General features: G+C 40.0%; 1 long non-coding RNA gene across 1 annotated transcript; it reads right to left on the bottom strand.

The window, feature by feature from the left end:
- Positions 1-856: 856 nt before the first annotated feature.
- On the bottom strand, positions 857-22,249 carry LOC128663869 (uncharacterized). The gene is made up of 3 exons (XR_008402905.1): positions 20,191-22,249; positions 15,858-15,939; positions 857-4,487 (listed from the first exon to the last, which is right to left on the bottom strand). It is a non-coding gene; the product is annotated as an uncharacterized LOC128663869 (long non-coding RNA).
- Positions 22,250-22,344: the final 95 nt, after the last annotated feature.

Genomic DNA, 22,344 nt, shown 5'->3' with positions numbered 1-22,344 from the left:
CACTAAAATTACGAAAAATAAAAAACCTAAGCCTAAAAAAAACTTAAGATACCCATTGCCCCCAAATAGGCATTTATATGGACATTGCCCTTAAAAGGGCAATCAGCTCTTTTGTGCTTATTAAAATAAAAAAAAATAAAAAAAAAGACCCAACACTAACCCCAGAAAATCTACTCACAGTTCCTGAAGTCTGGACATCCATCTTCATCCAGGCGGTGACATCTTCCTCCATCGCGGGGGCATCTTCTATCTTCATCCCGGTGGTGCGGATCACCGCCACACACTGAAGCTTGAATGCAAGGTACCCCGTTTTTATTTGGGTACCGTTGCATTCCTATATGCTGAAAAATTCAAATCAGCCAATAGGATGAGAGCTGCTTAAATTCTATTGGCTGATTTGAACAGCCAATAGAATTTAAGCAGCTCTCATCCTATTGGCTGATTTGAATTTTTCAGGCAATAAGAATGTAACGGTACCCAATATAAAAGGGGTACCTTGCATTCAAGCATCAGTGTCTGGCGGTGATCGCATAAAGAGGAGGCTCTGCGCTGGATGTTGTCATTGCCGCCGGTCCTTGTCAGCTCCGCGCTGCCACAGCTCCGCGCCCCCAGCGATGGAGAAAGATGTCACTGCCTGGATGAAGACTTCTCGCCACCTGGATGAAGATGGATGTCCGGACTTCAGGAACTCTGAGTAGATTTTCTGGGGTTGGTGTTAGGTGTTTTTTTGGGGGGGTGTTTTTTTTTTTTAGATTAGGGCTCTTTTTTATTTTAATGGGCATAAAAGAGCTGATTGCCCTTTTAAGGGCAATGTCCACACAAATGCCCCTTTAGGGGCAATGTGTAGCTTAGGTTTTTTTTAGACTTAGTTTTTTTTTATTTTGGGAGGTTGGTTGGGTGGGGGGATTACTTTTAGGGGAGACTTTGTAATTGTATTATGTAAAAGAGATGTTTAACTTAGGTCAATTCCCTACAAAAAAGGCCCTTTTAAGGGCTATTGGTAGTTTATTGATAGATTATGGGGTCTTTTTATTTTGGGGTGGCTTTTTTGTTTTTATAGGGCTATTAGAGTAGGTTTAATTTTTATTATTTTGGATAATTTCGTTTATTTTTTTGTAATCTTAGTGTTTTTTTATTTTTTGTAATTTTAGTGTTTTTGTAATGTTATATTATTTTTAATTTTCGTAATTTAGTTGTTTTTTTTCCGTAGTGTTCTGTTTCTTTAATATTATTATTTAGTTTTTTTTATTTTCAGTTTATTACATTTTTTTTTAAATAGTAATGTTAGGTTAATTTATAGTTTAATCTTAGTTTTTTTTAATTTCACAGGTAAGTTTTTATTTATTTTAAGGTAGTTACAGTGTAATTTTAATTTAAAGTTGGGGGGGTTTAGGTTTAGGGGTTAATAGTTTAATTTAGTGTTTTGCGATGTGGGGGACATTGGTTTAGGGGGTAATAGATTTATTTTAGTAGTATCGATGTGGGGGGCTGGTGGTTTAGGGGTTAATACTTTATTTTAGCTTTGGCGATGTGGGGGGGGGTCAATGGATTAGGGGTTAATATGTTTATTTAGTGTTGGCGATTTCAGAGGGCAGTGGTTTAGGGGTTAATAACTTTAATTAGTGTCAGCAATGTCGGGGGGCGGCGTATTAGGGGTATTTACACTAGGGGTTTATGTTAGGGTGTTAGGTTTTTACATAACTTTCTTTTTCCCTATAGATATCAATTGGGGTTGCGTTATAGCGATCGCCATTCTGCGATCGCAGGTGTTAGTTTTTTTCTAACATTTTCTCTCCATTGATGTCTATGGGGAAAAACGTGCACGAGCACATCAAGTCAGGCCTTGGGTTTTGTGCGGTATGGAGCTTATTGCACCATATCGCACAACAAAAGAAGGTTTTTCGGTAACTTGTAATGGCAGCGCTATGGAGAGTGCGATACCGCAATTTTTTTGGCGTTATTTATGCACCGGCTTTAGCGCACAACTTGTAATCTTGGTGTTAGTTTGCAACACAAGTATGTGTGAAGTGTCCATATTCCATATGTCATATTAATAGAGCCATCTAGTGGCCAATAATAAGAAAACAATCATGAGAATATTTAGACAAGTGAAAACTGTCATAGATAAATTTAAGAGATTGAGTGCAGGAGTATAAAATATATAAGTGCCTAGTTAGCAATTATTAGGATGAAGTACGGGATTAATAAGTAAATAAACGCCTATGTAAAGAGATATATACTGATGCCTACTAGAAAATTTATCAGAACATGGATCCTGACCGCTGCCCTGGCCACAGGCCAAAATGCCAGAAACCTATTAGGTAATAAGATCCAAAGGTCATCATTATGTTAGGGCGTACTATATGTAATAAAGATTCAAAATATATACAGGTATCTAATGCTCAAGTAATATGGTTATGCTTAGTAAAAATTACATAGTTCTAGTGTAGGTGAAAATCTCCTGCAAGGATAGGGAACATGTCTCATTAAAGGGATAAGAAAGTAAAAAATAAACTTGCATGATTCAGATAGATCATTATTTTAAGACACTTTTAAATTCACTTCTATTTTTAAATGTGCTTCTTTCTCTTGGTATCCCTTGTTTAAAAAGAATACACACATATCCTACACTAGTGGGAGCTAGCTGCTGATTGGTGCCTGCACAGATCTGTCACTTGTGATTGGCTAACTAGATGTGTTCAGCTAGCTGCCAGTAGTGCAATGCTGTTCCTTCAGCAAAGGATAACAAGAGAATGCAGCAAATTTGATAATAAAAGTAAATTGGAAAGTTGTTTAAAATTGTATGTTCTATCCAAATCCTGAAATAAATTTTTGGGGTTTTCTGTCCCTTTAAGTATCTATATCCCTATGGTTATAGTGTCTTGCATCTCCATGGCATTTTAAAGGAATCTTATATTGCTTAATATCATTGCCAGTGGGAATAAGGTACTATTTAATGTTAAACATCTGTTAATGAAAGTTAACCATGTGAAAGACCAGATAGGAATAAGCATAAGAACAGAAAGGTCAAGACATTTTAGATATCATAAAATGTAATTCTGTCATAAATGTTGCTGGTTGAGTTGGCAAGTCAATCCTCTGCAGGTACAAGGTCAAATCCCCTGTAATAAATGTTGGAGAAGTATGTGTCATATATGCTAAATTTGTTGAGGTATACTGGATGAAAGTGTGTAGAGTGTCACCAAGGGACTCTCCAATGTCCAGCCGGGTAGTTGAAAGTTCCATGAACCCTGAATAGTAGGTCCTCAGTGTCCATCAGGGATTGTGCCTTCAAGTCATTAGTGATTTGTATTGTGGACATTGAGGCATTGTATATCTCTGACTTAGTCAGTTGATGCCCTTGTGTAGTGTTTTGGTTTATATCATTGCAAAGTATCGGGCAGTAAGTACACAGCGACATTGTGAGCCCTGGCCAGGAGCTTGGGCAACTCAAAACAATAAAGGCTAAGTTAGCCATGAAGTAGATATTTTTGAGAGTCACCTGAGCCTGCCATTCATTCACCTGGTGTGGTTGATTGTCAGTAGAGTAAGCGTCATGGCCACAATGTGGGTATATTGTCTGAGCATGATCCGACACTTTGGGAGAGTGGCATTCAGACTTTAGGTCCAGATTCATTGCGTGTATAGCAGCTATGTTAAAGGTCTGGGTGACTGTAGGGCTGGATGGGAGTATATTTGGCTTGCATTTGGTCCAGCTCAGTGAGGCCTGCTCTAATCAATATCAGATGTTTTGAAGTCATCAATGTTTGAGGAGTGATGGCAATCTTGCTCAGGTCTGCATCAACAGACCCATAGCTCTGTGAGTAAGATGGAAGGGCAACGATTCTGGCCTCAGCCTGGAGAACTTGCATGATGCCAAAGGCGGGATCTGGAAAGTGAGTCTGATTCTGCAGGGTAGGTGACCCCACTGGATGTTGATAAGCATCGCCACCCGTTGAGTATGTTATTTCTGCTGGTTTGTGGGTCATATCTGTGGCTATGTATTTAGTGGTGAAGTAATATATTAGATTGTTGAAAGGAGCTCTTTCTATCAAGGAACGCATCAGGCCCTCAATCTTCTCAAGTTGTCGATCGGGATAATTTTGTGAGCTGGTGTCTCCCATGATTACCATCAACAACTGTAGTATAATTCGATCTTAGGCTAGTAATGTTTAATGTGTGAGTACTCTGTTGCGACCAGTTAAGGCTAAATACTGAGAGATACTGAGGGGGAAGAATTTCCTATTTCGAGCTGGTGCTCTAGGCCTCTGATGTCTGAACCTGAGCTCTAATGTCAAAAATACAGCTCAAACAAGTATAGTAGGCTTCCCACAGTAGAAAGCAATATATTATCGTTTAGTTTGGGTGGTTTTGCGGAAGAATTTCTCCAATAATCGGCGGATTATCAGTGGATCTGCTAGAGCTCATGGAGATTCAACCACTCAGGATCACTGTTCAGACACGCCCCCCGAAATAAATGTTTTTATCTGTGTAAAAATATAAAAATATATAAATGTATGATTTAGTCACTAGGGGGTGCTTTATATTTAAGAAGGATTTATTGTATTTTGTTGAATAATGTTGCACTTGTATGATACAATTTGTATTTTTTTTTTTTTTTTTTTTTCTTAAATAGTTTTTATTGAGGTAAGACAACATACATAAACAAATTCTTGAAAAAACAGCATGGCAACATGCCCATATGACATACAGTAAAGATTATACATCCAATAAAACAGACATGTCCTCAAGACTAAATATCCTATTCAGGACTCAACCTGAGAATATACTGTCTAGCCATGAATATTACCTCTTTTTCCAAAATTGCATTTTCTATCGGACATAAAACATATAATATAACCAATAACCAGTCTTAAGCCTAGATTTCGGTATCAGATTCTTAGTATATGCGGGCTTAAGCTTGTCCATAATACATTCATCATAACTCATGGCTAAATAAAATGACACATGTAGAGTATGTATATAAAGTTCTAGTTAGATCAAGTCACCTGAATTGAGCTTACTCCCCCAACCGCAGTTGGATTAAGGTTCTGTGTTACCAATAGGTAAATGAAATAAAGTAAACTAGAATACCCCCTCCAAGTGAGTCAATATTGTATGTAGGAAGGGCTCAGAGGACCCCCAACTGCAATATAACAGCATTAAATATAGTAACAAGAGATAACAGCCTATGAGTGTGATGATCTACATTTGCGTAGCTTAGTATGTAATAAGCCCCAGAAATAGGCATAATATGGCCACTCTTGGGCCCAAACTTGTATAGAGTACTAATAATAGTAATTAGGAACTCAGGACACCCCGGGTCTATGACTATTAACTTAGAGCATACCTCACTTAAGGTGAGGGATAGAATTACAAGCTGATGTACTTAATCTCTTAGAGTACTTTCTAGATTACTAAAGTACCATACACTTCTGCCAGATCTCAAACTGTATATTCTGTGGCTTGTGTTTCTATAAAACTTGTCTACAGCTCCTATGTAAAACTAGATTACTATGGAATTATTGTGACCAGTAAGTCTAGATACATTGCTAAATCTATACACTAGAAGAGTCTGTGTGATAGCCTATTAAGGGGTATAATGCTAGAAATGCACTGCAACATACATCATACAGTCTAGAAATAGAACCACAATAGTTTATGTATGCACAATTATAAAACACTTCCTGCGTAGGACATCCAGCAGAACTTATATGTAAATGCATGACCTTCTATGTAGTATAATATAAAAATATCAAACATTCTTCACTGATCTGTCTGACAAACTGAGGGAAAATAATTCTACGAATAACATCAGATCAGTAGGTTGTCATTAAACCCCGTAAACGGGATACAGTGACCTAGTGTAAGCAGTTCTCATTTTAAGTCCAGACCAGATACCTAGAGTTGCCCCGCTGTCCCTCTATGCTGGCAGAGACTATGTCCGGTTACCCAATGCCGGTCCGGGAGGCACGATGTACACACATGTCTTGGCCCTGTGCGAGCAGCCAGAAAACAGCTCCCACTAGTAATGTGAAAACAACGGGCGGTGAGTGAATCCAGCCCCCTCCTTCTCTCGGCACCAAAAGCCCCATATCTAGTAAGTAGTAAAGTCCCGGTGCCAGCAGCTCAAGTGTAGTACACAGCCTTTCCTCCGTCATCCGTTCTGCTCGCACCTCACCTCTGTCCCACCTCAGAGAGCTGGCCACTTCTCCCTGGCTAGGGACCGATGCAGGTAAGGAGCTCACACAGGGGCCCGGCCGCACGAAGGCAGGCATATCCTTTGCAGTATGTCGGTTTGTGTCCTTTATCAAAATGCCACATGACTTAGGGTGTTCCTTGTTCGCCTCTCTCCCGCTCCCAGATACCTCCATCTTAGTATGAAAGTCAGCCATGTGGGATAAGAGGCGGTCGCATCTTGCATGCATTGTACGGTCGAAATCAGCCATCCAGCCCTGGATAGCCTCAAGTAGCTTTTCCATTATCAACTTTATAGGTAGTAGAACAGGAGATTTAAGAAATATCTCCACATACCCGGTTCCCCGGGGGGGGGTGCTGAGAAATTCCCTCCGTGGAGGCCGCCAAGAATAAACTACAGCAGTCCAGTCTGAGAGACCCTAAAGTTACACAATAAAGATATTGCCTTAACCAGCAAACTATCCTCTTTCATATAATCCGAATTTCTATGCTGGATGGCATCAAACTATATTAGTTACATGACGGAATGTAGCTTAATCTGCCAGAGCTCTCAGTTTTGCGGCCATCTTCAGCCCAAGCCCGGACACGCCCCCACAATTTGTATTTTAATTTCAATGTTGATTATTAATCAAACCTCAATTAGACTATTAGTAAGCATGATTAAGAGCATGCATTGTATGTTTGACACTATGCAAACAATGGAATAAAGGTATGTTTAAATGTATGCAGTTGGAGGATTTGAATAATTGAAGTGTGCCATCAACATCCATGTAATAAAATTGACCTTTATAGAGTGAATCTAATAGTTTACCCAAATCCTAAATGATAGGCAGCAGTTTGAATTGCTGGCATGGGTGAAAAAAAAATGCTGTTATAGAGTACTGTTATTATTATCAGTTATTTGTAGAGCAGCAACAGATTCTGCAGCGCTATAAACATAGGTCTTATATGCAAGGTAGCATTTATGGTTGGCAAATGGGTAGAGAGCCCTGCCAAGAGTTGCACTGTTGTAAATTAGCTCTCATGAAGGTGATCTACAAGACAGCTGGGCTCATAGGCTTACAGGGGGATGACAAAAGAAGGTGAGAAACAGAGGTAAGAAAATTAGTGTATATTGTATGCATCCCTGATCAGTAGAGACTTTAATGAGAGCTTGAAACTTTGAAAATTATGGGAGAGTCTTGTGGAGCAAGGCAGAGAGTTCCACAAGATAGGGGCCATTCTGCAGAAGTCTTGTAGACAGGAATGTGAAGAGGTAACAAGAGAGGAGGAGAGAAGGTGGTCATGAGCAGAGCGAAGGGGGCGAGAGGGAGAGTATCTAGAGACAGGGTCTGAGATATAGGGGGAGAAGTGTTTTTGAGGGAGTTATTTAAGGCAGAAAATGATTAAAGACATCTGGCATACAGGGTTGGGATAATGATGTTATTATCAACAGTTATAGAAATTTGGGGGATAAAGATTTTGGAAGAAGGCGGGAAAATAAGGAGCTCAGTTAGACATGAGTTAGCAAGGAAGGGGATATGTCTGGTGCAGAAAGGTAGATTTGGGTATTAGCAGCATACAAATGATATTAAAACTCGTAGGACTTTATTAAGGAACTTAAAGATGACATATAAATTGAGAAGAGAAGGGGACCAAGGACAGAGCCTTGTGGTATCCCAACAGAAAGTGTTAAAGAGGCAGAGGAGGTTACACTAAAGGTACGGTTAGACAAGTAGGAGTAGAACTACAAGAAGGCTATGTTGCAGATGCCGAAGGATTGAAGGGTCTGGAGCAAGGGTGGTCAACAGTTAAAGAAAATGCAGACAAATCAAGAAGGATTAACAGTGGTCTTTCGATTTTAATGTAATTAGGTCATTAGTAACCTTAATAATTGCTGTCTCTGTGGAGGTTTGAGGGCCAAATCCAGATTGCAATGGATCAAGGAGAGAGGTTAATGTGAGGAAATCTGATAAACATTTATAAACAAGCCTTTCCAGAAGTTTTGAGGCAAGGGGAGTAGGGGAATAGGTAGTTGGATGGGATTGTTGGATCGAGAGAAGGTTTTTTTGAGGCTAGTTGTGACTAGCATGTTTAAGGGATGAGGGAAATATACCAGTGCTAAGGGAGAGATTGAAAATATGTGGAAGGATAAGAGTAGGAGGGAGGGCAGTAATTGTGAGGAGATGGGATAGAGGGGACAAGTAGTAAGATGAGAGGAAGATATAAGGGCAGGAACGTCTTTTTCAGTAACAGGGGCAAAAGAGATACATTTGTGGCTGTGTGGGTTTTGGACTTTTGCCAAAGGTTGAGGGGGTTGGAGACTGGTAGTATGTTAAGAAATTATTTTGTTTCAGAAACAATTATGTTATTGAAGTGTCTGGCAAAATCTTGAGCTGAGTGCAAAGTGTTAATAGGAGGTGGGTGGGAGTAGAAGGGTATTTTAAGTTGGGAACTAATGTTTTGGGTTTGAAGAAAGAGTAGAGATAAAAGTAGAGAAGTAATCCTGCTTAGAGAGCTAAAGTACAGAATATTAGGAGTTCAATATGAACTTGTAGTGAAGAATATCAGCTGAACATCAAGATTTTCTCCAATGTCGCTCAGCAGTGCGGGAACATCTGCGTAGGTAGCATGGCAGAGGAATATGCCAGAGCTGACAATTAGTGCGTGATTTTCAAGCTATGCTAGAAGGTGCCATAGGACCGATGTAACAGTAGAGTTGTAGTGACAGATAAATTGGTCACGGCTGGAAAAGGAAGACATGGAAGAGAGCAGAGGTGTGAGAAAGTTTGAAAGATGTTGCTGATCTAGAGACTTAGGCCCTGATATTCAAATATTCTCCAGCTTGGAGAGAAATTGTAGTTCAGAGTCAGACTTCACAAAGAGGGGTAGTTATCAACGTCTCTACTTCAAATACACTGGAATTCCGCAGCATATTTGAGGCGAGGCTGATTCGCCTTAGTTATCAAGCCCTAGACACCGGCAAAAGTAGAATATAGTGACGTAAGCTTCGATCTGCCGGACTCAGTCCGACACAGATCGATTCTTACGTCACTCCAGATGTTCCGCACACACGTGCGGCACAATCTGACTACTTTTGCTAGTTATCAAAAAACTAGCAGGTACACTCGGCACTTTTCCGGCCCAGCGTACCTGGTTTTCAAACTGCCGCCCTGGAGGCGGCGGATCCCATAGGAATCAATGGGAGTCTGACCATAGCGAAAGTTCATGTTCGCTGCTGCCAGACATCCCATTCATTCCAATGGGAGCTGTCTACACCTAACACCCTAAAATGTACCCCGAGTCTAAGCACCCCTAATCTGCCCCCCCTACACCGCCGCAACTAAATAAAGTTATTAACCCCTAAACCTCCGCTCCCGGACCCCGCCGCAACTATATTAAACATGTTAACCCCCTATACCGGAGCCCCCCGCAACTAAATAAAGTTACTAACCCCTAAACCGCCGCTCCTAGACCCCGCCGCAACTCTTATAAATGTATTAACCCCTAAACCGCCGCTCCCGGACCCCGCCGCCACCTACATTATACCTAGTAACCCCTATCCTGCCCCCCCTATACCGCCGCCACCTATAATTAAGTTATTAACCCCTATCCTGCCGATCCCGTACCTCGCCGCACCTAAATAAATAGTTTAACCCCTAAACCGCCGCTCCCGGACCCCGCCGCAACCTATATTAAACTTATTAACCCCTAATCTGCCCCACTACACCGTCGCCACCTATAATAAATTTATTAACCCCTATCCTGCCCCCCCTACACCGTCGCCACCTCTAATAAATGTATTAACCCCTATCCTGCCCTCCCCTACACCGCCGCCACTGTAATAAAATGATTAACCCCTAAACCTAAGTCTAACACTAACCCTAACACCCCCCTAACTTAAATATTAATTAAATAAATCTAAATAAATTTAACTCTTATTAACTAAATGAATCCTATTTAAAACTAAATACTTACCTTTAAAATAAACCCTAATATAGCTACAATATAAATAATAATTATATTGTAGCTATCTTAGGATTTATTTTTATTTTACAGGCAACTTTCAATTTATTTTAACTAGGTACAATAGCTATTAAATAGTTATTAACTATTTAATAGCTACCTAGTTAAAATAAAGAGAGATTTACCTGTAAAATAAATCCTAACCTAAGTTACAATTACACCTAACACTACACTATACTTAAATAAATTATTCCTATTTAAAACTAAATACTTACCTGTAAAGTAAACCCTAAGATAGCTACAATGTAATTAATAATTACATTGTAGCTATTTTAGGATTTATATTTATTTTACAGGTAACTTTGTATTTATTTTAGCTAGTTAGAATAGTTATTAAATAGTTATTAACTATTTAATAACTACCTAGCTAAAATAAATACAAAATTACCTGTAAAATAAATCCTAACCTAAGTTACAATTAAACTACACTATCATTAAATTAATTAGCTACAAATAACTACAATTAAATACAATTAAATAAACTAACTAAAGTACAAAAAATATAAAAGCTAAGTTACAAAAAAAAAAAAAGTTACAAACATTTAAAAAATATTACAACAATTTTAAGCTACTTACACCTAATCTAAGCCCCCTAATAAAATAACAAAGCCCCCCAAAATAAAAAAATTCCCTACCCTAATCTACATTAAAAAGTAAACAGCTCTTTTGCCTTACCAGCCCTTAAAAGGGCCTTTTGTGGGGCATGCCCCAAATAAAACAGCTCTTTTGCCTGTAAAATAAAAATACAACACCCCCCCAACAGTAAAACCCACCACCCACATACCACTAATCTAACCCAAACCCCCCTTAAATAAACCTAACACTACCCCCCTGAAGATCATCCTACCTTGAGCCGTGTTCAGCCAGCCGACCACTGATGGAACCGAAGAGGAGATCCGGAGCGGCAGAAGTCATCATCCAGGCGGCGCTGAAGAAATCTTCCATCCGATGAAGTCATCATCCAGGCGGCACTGAAGAAATCTTCCATCCGATGAAGTCATCATCCAGGCGGCGTCTTCAATCTTCATCCATCCGGAGCGGAGCCATCTTCAGAGGAGCCTACGCGGATCCATCCTCTTCTTCCCAACGACTAACGACAAATGACGGTACCTTTAAGTGACGTCATCCAAGATGGCGTCACTCGAATTCCGATTGGCTGATAGGATTCTATCAGCCAATCGGAATTAAGGTAAAAAAATCTGATTGGCTGACTGAATCAGCCAATCAGATTCAAGTTCAATCCTATTGCCTGAACCAATCAGCCAATCGGATTGAACTTGAATCTGATTGGCTGATTCAATCAGCCAATCAGATTTTTCTACCTTAATTCCGATTGGCTGATAGAATCCTATCAGCCAATCGGAATTTGAGTGACGCCATCTTGGATGACGTCACTTAAAGGTACCGTCATTCGTCGTTAGTCGTCGGGAAGAAGAGGATGGATCCGCGTAGGCTCCTCTGAAGATGGCTCCGCTCCGCTCCGGATGGATGAAGATTGAAGACGCCGCCTTGATGATGACTTCTGCCGCTCCGGATCTCCTCTTCGATTCCATCGGTGGTCGGCTGGCTGAACACGGCTCAAGATAGGATGATCTTCAGGGGGGTAGTGTTAGGTTTATTTAAGGGGGGTTTGGGTTAGATTAGGGGTAGGTGGGTGGTGGGTTTTAATGTTGGGGGGGTGTTGTATTTTTATTTTACAGGCAAAAGAGCTGTTTTATTTGGGGCATGCCCCGCAAAAGGCCCTTTTAAGGGCTGGTAAGGCAAAAGAGCTGTTTACTTTTTAATGTAGAATAGGGTAGGGAATTTTTTATTTTGGGGGGGCTTTGTTATTTTATTAGGGGGCTTAGATTAGGTGTAAGTATCTTAAAATTGTTGTAATATTTTTTAAATGTTTGTAACTTATTTTTTTTATTTTTTGTAACTTAGCTTTTTTTATTTTTTGTACTTTAGTTAGTTTATTTAATTGTATTTAATTGTAGTTATTTGTAGCTAATTAATTTAATTAATTTAATGATAGTGTAGTGTTAGGTTTAATTGTAACTTAGGTTAGGATTTATTTTACAGGTAATTTTGTATTTCTTTTAGCTAGGTAGTTATTAAATAGTTAATAACTATTTAATAACTATTCTAACTAGCTAAAATAAATACAAAGTTACCTGTAAAATAAATATAAATCATAAAATAGCTACAATGTAATTATTAATTACATTGTAGCTATCTTAGGGTTTATTTTACAGGTAAGTATTTAGTTTTAAATAGGAATAATTTATTTAAGTATAGTGTAGTGTTAGGTGTAATTGTAACTTAGGTTAGGATTTATTTTACAGGTAAATTTCTCTTTATTTTAACTAGGTAGCCATTAAATAGTTAATAACTATTTAATAGCTATTGTACCTAGTTAAAATAAATTGAAAGTTGCCTGTAAAATAAAAATAAATCCTAAGATAGCTACAATATAATTATTATTTATATTGTAGCTATATTAGGGTTTATTTTAAAGGTAAGTATTTAATTTTAAATAGGATTCATTTAGTTAATAAGAGAAATATTATTTAGATTTATTTAATTAATATTTAAGTTAGGGGGTTGTTAGGGTTAGTGTTAGACTTAGGTTTAGGGGTTAATAATTTTATTACAGTTGCGGCGGTGTAGGGGGGGCAGGATAGGGGTTCATAATTTTATTACAGTGGCGGCGGTGTAGGGGGGGGCAGGATAGGAGTTAATAAATTTATTATAGGTGGCGACGGTGTAGGGGGGGCAGATTAGGGGTGAATAAGTTTAAGATAGGTTGCGGCGGGGTCTGGGAGCGGCGGTTTAGGGGTTAAACTATTTATTTAGTTGCGGCGAGGTCCGGGATCGGCAGGATAGGGGTTAATAACTTAATTATAGGTGGCGGCGGTATAGGGGGGCAGGATAGGGGTTACTAGGTATAATGAAAGTTGCCTGTAAAATAAAAATAAATCCTAAGATAGCTACAATATAATTATTATTTATATTGTAGCTATATTAGGGTTTATTTTAAAGGTAAGTATTTAATTTTAAATAGGATTCATTTAGTTAATAAGAGAAATATTATTTAGATTTATTTAATTAATATTTAAGTTAGGGGGTTGTTAGGGTTAGTGTTAGACTTAGGTTTAGGGGTTAATAATTTTATTACAGTTGCGGCGGTGTAGGGGGGGCAGGATAGGGGTTAATAATTTTATTACAGTGGCGGCGGTGTAGGGGGGGGCAGGATAGGAGTTAATAAATTTATTATAGGTGGCGACGGTGTAGGGGGGGCAGATTAGGGGTGAATAAGTTTAAGATAGGTTGCGGCGGGGTCTGGGAGCGGCGGTTTAGGGGTTAAACTATTTATTTAGTTGCGGCGAGGTCCTGGATCGGCAGGATAGGGGTTAATAACTTAATTATAGGTGGCGGCGGTATAGGGGGGGCAGGATAGGGGTTACTAGGTATAATGTAGGTGGCGGCGGTGTCCGGGAGCGGCGGTTTAGGGGTTAATACATTTATAAGAGTTGCGGCGGGGTCTAGGAGCGGCGGTTTAGGGGTTAGTAACTTTATTTAGTTGCGGGGGGCTCCGGGGGCGCCGGTATAGGGGGTAGAACAGTGTAGTTAGTGTGGGTGCTTAGTGACAGCTTGTCAATAAAGCTGTCAAAAAGCCGAAGAGCAGCGAGATCGGATGAGTGATAACTATCACAGTCCGCTGCTCCTCGCCCCGTACTTCGTGCGCGGCTTTTTGACAGCTTTTTTGATAACTTAGGCGAACGTATTCAGGTCCGCGGCGGCAATGGTAGGCGAGCTTAGGCGGGCGTATTGGACCGGCGAAGGCAGGTAAAGTAGACGGCTTGATAAGTACCCCTCAATGGCTGAACTTACTTAATTTTCAAATTCACTCCAGTACTGTGAGATCTCTCTCATTTATGTATTTGAAGCAGAGACAAGCCCAGTACAATATAGCACTACATAATATGAAACTTAGTGCTTTGTATTTTATATTACTATACATTTCAGATTGGGTCCTTTCAGTATTATTGCATTTGAGCTTTGCACTTTCTTATTAAGGTTTTAATACATTAAGGTTTAGATCTAGCAGTAATTTTACACATTCTGATTATGCTTTGAAAGTTTCTGTGTTACTTTAATAACTTTGGCTCATACTTTGTATATTTCTGTGTATGTTTTAAAAATTACATTTTCATTTTGTATTTTCTCCATTGTGAACTAAAGCTGACAGTTTTAGAGAGTGTGTGTGTGTGGCGGGGGGACAGGTAAGTTCCCTGGGATGAACATCGGAGTTGCCAATGTATGTCTGATGCTCTCTCACAAGTCTTTTGAAAATTTGTTAGCATTTTAAACAAGCTGGCCTCACTGATTAGTCTTGCCAGTTGGATGTAGGTGACGTTTGCTCAAAATTCACAATACACTAATTTTAACTAACAGAAAAAATATATACTAAAATATAGACAAAAGCAAGTTCAATTGTAGTGAAAACATTTCAGTTAATTTGGAATTGATACAAACAGAGCCTTTATATAAGCCCCAGGGGCTCTCCAGTTACCTTCTCACTCCTGTGTGAACTTTTGTATCCCAGTGAGCTACATTACTTTCTATGGAAGACATCTCTCATCTCTCTGGGATTCCCAGGTTCCTCCCCCTTTCTTAGAAAATACAGTGAGTTCTGCTGTGTGAAGTCAGCACTATAATATCTCTCTAAGCTAGAGAATGTTTGATTATCTGGCTCATAAAAAGTAATGACACTCTCTGGGAACCTGAAGCTGACAGTTTTTCAGTTTTAATTTAAATAAAAGACAGGCAAAGTGCAATGTAATTTGTAAAAGATACACATAAATATACAAAGTATGGTACTAATTTGTTAAAGTTACGCAGAAACTGTGAAAGCAAAATCAGAATTTGTAAAATCACAATCCTTACTACACTGCTGAATAAAAAATAAAAACACAAAATAGAAACTGAAAAGTTTCAATGTAGTAAAACTTAATCTAAAGTGTAAAGTAATATAGAATACAATGCACAAAGTGTAAATACAGCAAAACTCTGATGTCATGCAGTGCTATATTGCACTGGGCTTGTCTCTCCTTCACATACACAAATGCACGGAATGCCCCTTGGAGAAGAAAAGCAAAATCTGCTTTTTGAAAATTTCACTAGGGTTCTTGCAGTGCTGGAGGATAATTTTAGAATATCTCACCTGAGCAGAGAGGTTTTGAATATCAGGACTTAAATGCTTGTGTGGACTTTGGTACAAAAACTCAATTTTTAAGTTTAAGAGAGTGCATTGATAGCTGAAAATCAGATCGAGGGAGTGCCCATCTTTGTGAGTCGGAGAGTTAGTCCACTGAGACAGACTGTTAGAGGAAGTGAGCTGGAGAAGTTTTGTTTCTCCAGGGGTAGCGGGATTGTCAACAGTACTCAAGAATGTGTGCAGAGATGTCTGAGGAGAGGAAATAAGACAGCCAGGCCTCAAAATGATCAAGAAATTGAGTTGAGGAGCCAAGGGGGCAATGTATAACCGCAACATGTAGAGAGAGGGGAGAGAATAAGCTAATCATGTGGGCTTTATAGGAGGAAAATGTGAGGGAAGAGATGGGTTGTATTTGTTGAAAGGTTCAATGAGAGAAAAGTAAAATACCTACATTGCTTCCTTGTCTGTTTCCAGATTTAGGAGTGTGGCAGAAGTGGAGACCTCATTGTGACAATGCAGCAGGGGATCTGTGTCTGGAGGAGAAAGCAATGGTTCTGTGAGAGCCAGAATGTTGAGGGAATGGGTGATGAAGAGGTTGCGGATAGAAGTGAGCTTTTTGCAAACAGAGCAAGAGTTAGCTTTAAAAAACAAAAGGAACTTGAGTAAGGTTTCCAGAGTTCCAGTTTCTAGGTCTATGGAAAGGCATACGTGGGTGGGTGAGGTTAGTAAGTTGTGGGGAACCAGGAGTGGGAGAGATATCACCAGCAGTTAGTATGAGCAATAGAGATAGTGACATACGATGAGATAAAGATTTGGCATGGGGTGAGGACAGGACATTAAAAGATTAGGAATGTATCAAGGACAAGAGAGCAAATGGGAGGTGAGGTTAAAAGAGATGAGCAATTTAATAATAAAGGTGGTTTGGGGGAAGGAGTAAATAAAAATATAGTTTGTTGTAAATACAAGAGATGAAGATGTGGAGCATTTTACAAAAAAGGGATACAGTGAAACACAGCAAATATAATATGACAAAAGTACTTGACCTTTTATGTCGTCAAGCTCCGGCCCCTTAAACCCACAAAACACCCCCATACCATCCTTCCAACAACCACCCTCATAAATAACAGACAACAGACTTAGCTTTGGTACAAATTGGCCGCAGCCCTTTATTCAATAAAACTTTGTAAAAACTTTAATAACTCGATAAATAAAAGTGCAAATAACTGTAAACATTTTACACATCAACCAACAGCGGTGCTAGTCCTTCTTGATTTCCATATCTTTTAACTATGGCCGTAATTCCTTTTACTGGACCCAACCGTGCAAGTGGTTGGGCCCGTCAGCGATCATCCATATAAGTTTCTAAGGAACCCCGTGCCCTTAGAAACCCCCATCTTGAATTCCCCCATGGGAATGCAAAATACCACCACACTTAACCATTGGCCATAATTATTCTGTAATTTAAGGGCTAGCACCCCCGCCTTCCAACTGCGACAAAAACCTAAAATGACAAATAAAAACACGCCTCACACAAATATCAGGGACGGGTGGGAGGGAGATGTTTTCTCTACTCCTACAAATAACAATCTGCTGGTTTTCCCGCTCAGCCCACATCTTTAACACTTTGCCTACAGCTCCTCCTATAGCACCTCCTACCCCATATAGGGCCTCTTCCTCCCAGGTCAAAGCTCCCTCCATCTACGCTTTGCTGCCTACAGGAGCCACTTGACCTTTTATGTCGTCAAGCTCCGGCCCCTTAAACCCACAAAACACCCCCATACCATCCTTCCAACAACCACCCTCATAAATAACAGACAACAGACTTAGCTTTGGTACAAATTGGCCGCAGCCCTTTATTCAATAAAACTTTGTAAAAACTTTAATAACTCGATAAATAAAAGTGCAAATAACTGTAAACATTTTACACATCAACCAACAGCGGTGCTAGTCCTTCTTGATTTCCATATCTTTTAACTATGGCCGTAATTCCTTTTACTGGACCCAACCGTGCAAGTGGTTGGGCCCGTCAGCGATCATCCATATAAGTTTCTAAGGAACCCCGTGCCCTTAGAAACCCCCATCTTGAATTCCCCCATGGGAATGCAAAATACCACCACACTTAACCATTGGCCATAATTGTTCTGTAATTTAAGGGCTAGCACCCCCGCCACCGACTGGCCTGACACCTCAGCCCAGTCCCGCCAACCCTCCAACCGCACACAGTGCCTCCTTAAAATTAAAGATAAACAGCTGCAGACCAAAGTCATTCAAATGCCCCCCATCGGGCAGATAGAACTCACCCACTCCAACCTCAGCTAAGTCTGAGTAGTCCACCACCACACCAAGTTTCTGCACAAATGTCCCCATGATCCTATTTACTAGACCCCATGAGCCGTCGATTAACATCCCCTTGACAAATTTTCAAGCATTCAACACTTAAAGAATACACAGACACCTTATGTTTGAAAAATACAGACTTAGCTTTGGTACAAATTGGCCGCAGCCCTTTATTCAATAAAACTTTGTAAAAACTTTAATAACTCGATAAATAAAAGTGCAAATAACTGTAAACATTTTACACATCAACCAACAGCGGTGCTAGTCCTTCTTGATTTCCATATCTTTTAACTATGGCCGTAATTCCTTTTACTGGACCCAACCGTGCAAGTGGTTGGGCCCGTCAGCGATCATCCATATAAGTTTCTAAGGAACCCCGTGCCCTTAGAAACCCCCATCTTGAATTCCCCCATGGGAATGCAAAATACCACCACACTTAACCATTGGCCATAATTGTTCTGTAATTTAAGGGCTAGCACCCCCGCCACCGACTGGCCTGACACCTCAGCCCAGTCCCGCCAACCCTCCAACCGCACACAGTGCCTCCTTAAAATTAAAGATAAACAGCTGCAGACCAAAGTCATTCAAATGCCCCCCATCGGGCAGATAGAACTCACCCACTCCAACCTCAGCTAAGTCTGAGTAGTCCACCACCACACCAAGTTTCTGCACAAATGTCCCCATGATCCTATTTACTAGACCCCATGAGCCGTCGATTAACATCCCCTTGACAAATTTTCAAGCATTCAACACTTAAAGAATACACAGACACCTTATGTTTGAAAAATACTGGCCACAGCCCGTTTAGTAAATAACAAGTTTAAAAGACACCAAATACATAACTCCTTAACCATGTAAACTCAGCCAACTATGAAGATGCTAGCTCCCAAATTTAATTCACTAACCTCCATTTACTTGTTGACCGGGCCGTATATAAATTCACCTGGACTTAAATAAGCCCGTTATTTTTTTTACAAACCCCAAGCTCCAAGGAACACCGTGTCCAAGAAGCTACTTAACCTGCTCGCCCACCCCATGGGGAGGCTAACCCACCACACATTGCACTCCACGCATAAGGCTGCAACCAGCTTGTTCAGCTCCTGCCTCCTGGTAAGGCCACAATGGAGCCATTCCATCCTCCAACCAATCTCGTAACCATGGTAGACCATACAACGGTTAAACCCTGGAAAAGCTCCCAAAAACTTCCCCAAACCACCTTAATTTTACTCACCAGGCTTCCCTGAGTCAACCAAAATCATTACCCTGGCCTGGACCACTAGTACCCCCCTATACTGGAACAATTCAGCGTAAACCACCACCGGCGGCAACATGCAAGCCAATATGGGGGCCCCGTACTCCAAACCCTCCAATAGTATTGCTGCTTATCAAAAACCCAGGCTGGAGGCCCTCCTTCTCAACCAGAGCCGCACACCAGGGACAAATAATTTTAAATCGGCCCACTACCCACATGTTTACCAGACCTACGACAATCTGAACGGAACAACCATAAACAAATGAAACACCCAAATACTAGACACCCTCCAACAAAAGAGCCTAGAATAACCTCCGCTTACCCACACCTTTTGCCACCAAACTCCCTACAGCAGCTTCAGTGGCTGCCCAAATTCTCAAGGAAAATGGACACTTCGAAACCGTGGTAGCCACGTGCCACATAACCCAGCAATATATCCCAGGTGACAAATCAGCAGGAGTCCCATCCTCCACAACCCTTGTAGCAAAAAACCCCAACACCTGAATTGACACCATCTCCAATGCCCCTAACTTAAATCAATTCATTCCATTCCGCTCAAAATTTTATCATAGGTGAACCCCGTTTTCGTGCTATTGAAGCCACACCGGGAATACTCTCCCCCACTCCGTTCGCCCATGGCGAGAACTCCAAGGAGCGATGCCACCAGAAATTCGAAAATGCAATGGCCAGTGAGTTATAAAACCAGGGATGTGTATCGCTCCCATCAACCCATGGAAACACAGCCATTGCAACCCAACTGCCCTAACCATTCAATGACCGTGTGATTAGGGGTGGGGGGGAGCAGATACTATGTCCCTGCTGACACCACCCCACAGCTGTCAGTGTGGACAACACTGACCCATACTCAAACATGGCCACCAGCACTGGAATAACTCAAGAAAACTAAATCATCACCCATTCTACCCTTTCCATTTTGCTGGACATTTAGGCGTGCACTAAAAGAACCTCATCTCCGTCTGTAATCAAACCTTTGACCCCCAGTGCTCTGCACTCCATTATAACAAACATAACAGTAAAACTAAGAACATAATCACTGATGGCAGGCCTTCCAACTTATCAATGTTAGGTATCCCCACAATCTTCAGCCATTCTACAACATCATCCCTGATGCATGACAGGCAAGGGTATTGGCAGGCCAGGCAAATAGAAACCCATACAGGATAACAAGTCTCACCTTTGCTCCTTTATGGCTCATTTACGTACATGAACCAGCTGATTCCATGTATTAAAGTGGACATATACATGTGTCTTTATCTTATCTGTAGGTATAAACAGATCTCATTACTGTATCACATTGTGTACATATACATGTGTCTTTACCTTATATCTGTAGGTATAATCAGATCTCATTACTTTATCACATTGTGTACATATACATGTGTCTTTACCTTATATCTGTAGGTATAATCAGACCTCATTACGTTATCAAACTGTGTACATATACATGTCTTTATCTTATATCTGTAGGTATATTCAGATCTCATTACTGTATCACATAGTGTACATATACATGTGTCTGTATCTTATATCTGTAGGTATAATCAGATCTCATTACTTTATCACACTGTGTACATATACATGTGTCTTTATATGATATCTGTAGGTATAATCAGATCTCATTACTTTATCACATTGTGTACATATACCTGCGCCTGTATCCCATATCTGTAGGTATAATCAGATCTCATTACTGTATCACATTGTGTACCTATTGGCCACAAACTGATCCCCATACTTGTATAGAACAATGTGAAATTAACACTTTATTACCCCATCTCCTCCTTACCCCACTGGGAGTGCAATGTCCACTACAAGCTATGTCAACACATTTTGGCCTTGATGCCAAATCTAAGGATGGTTGGGTATACTATAGTGGAATTACCCTTTTACATCAACCTATATAAGGGTAATTGAAATACGTGTGACAATTCAATACATCCCACCAGGCAGAGTGGACCCCTGGTAAAAACCACAGGTGAAAAAACACCCTGAGTAAAATGTAAAAGTATGTTAAATACTACCAATAGGATCCGACGCCGACCCGGAAATCCCCTCACCAGAGGAAATACCACAATCATATTAGTGATCTCAAAGCAGTAAATTCATAGTTGCAATGCAAGATCCGAGTATCCTCCGAAAGAGGGCGATATCCAATCGCCATACACATATATATATCATATTATCCACATCATCAGGTATATGCAAAGCACCAACAGAGCTTGCAATGCTATAAAGTTAGTCTGAACCCAAGGTAATTTTTTTTAGAGATCAAACTTTTAGAGGGTCTGCACAAAGTTTTACTGCTGCAGTCTACCCTTAGGAAGATGATCTACAACCCTCTTGGCTTATGCTAAAACTGTACCCTATTATTGTCACATTATACTACCTAACATAAGTAATGGTGCCACCGACAGTGCTGTGACCCCTTTTGTAATGAAAGAGATTGTAACATATGAACTCCCATACTCCGTACAATGAAGAATACCCACCATATCATGACACATATCCTTCAGAGGAATAAATTGGAAAAAACCTTAAAGAATAATTCTCAAATGAGAAATGATTGCATGGACCATTTGTCTAATGTACATATTAAATCCTATAAATTATAGAAATACATTTATATGACAACACATACACATGATTATATCCACCAAAGGAAAGAAAACATAAAATTATTTTAAAGGCACAGACTACATCATAATTTCCATTTTTAAAAAAAACAAACAAACTAGATAATCCCTTACTTGTTCCCAAGTTTTGCAAAAAGCCAACTGGAATAAAATGTGTTACCTTTGTGATTATCTTATATCTAAACCTCTGCAGGCAGCTCCCTTATCTCAGTGCTTTGCCAGACATGCAGATTGGCCCTCATTGCCAACTCCTAAATACCTCCACGGGAGTAAGCGCAATGTTATCTAAATGAAACCCAGTATGTAGTTCTGTCTAACTGTGTCAAACTTTCAAATTTCTCTGAGCCAAGAGGTGGTTCCAATATTTCAGAAAATTAGTTTGAGCCCACTTAGGTTTAGATTTTCAACATTACCAACAAGGGAAAAAGGCAAATCCAATGATAAACTTCCACTAGAAAGTTGTTTAGAATTTCAAGCCACATCCAAATCAAGAAATGTAATTATTTTGGCAAAACTGACCCTTAATGAGATTATAAGCAACATACAGTTAACCACCACTAGATGGCAGACAAACAAATGAAATCTTAGAAAATAAGCAAAACTGTTCTAAGCCCTGAATGCAGAGCAGAGAGTGAAACCAGCACACCATGACAATACGAAATAAAGTTAAACTGACATTGTATATAATATGTATA

This window comes from Bombina bombina, chromosome 6, assembly GCF_027579735.1.
Source record: "Bombina bombina isolate aBomBom1 chromosome 6, aBomBom1.pri, whole genome shotgun sequence".
NCBI lineage: Eukaryota > Metazoa > Chordata > Amphibia > Anura > Bombinatoridae > Bombina > Bombina bombina.
The sequence above is the reverse complement of the archived record's forward strand: the minus strand, read 5'-3'. Positions and strand labels throughout refer to the sequence as shown.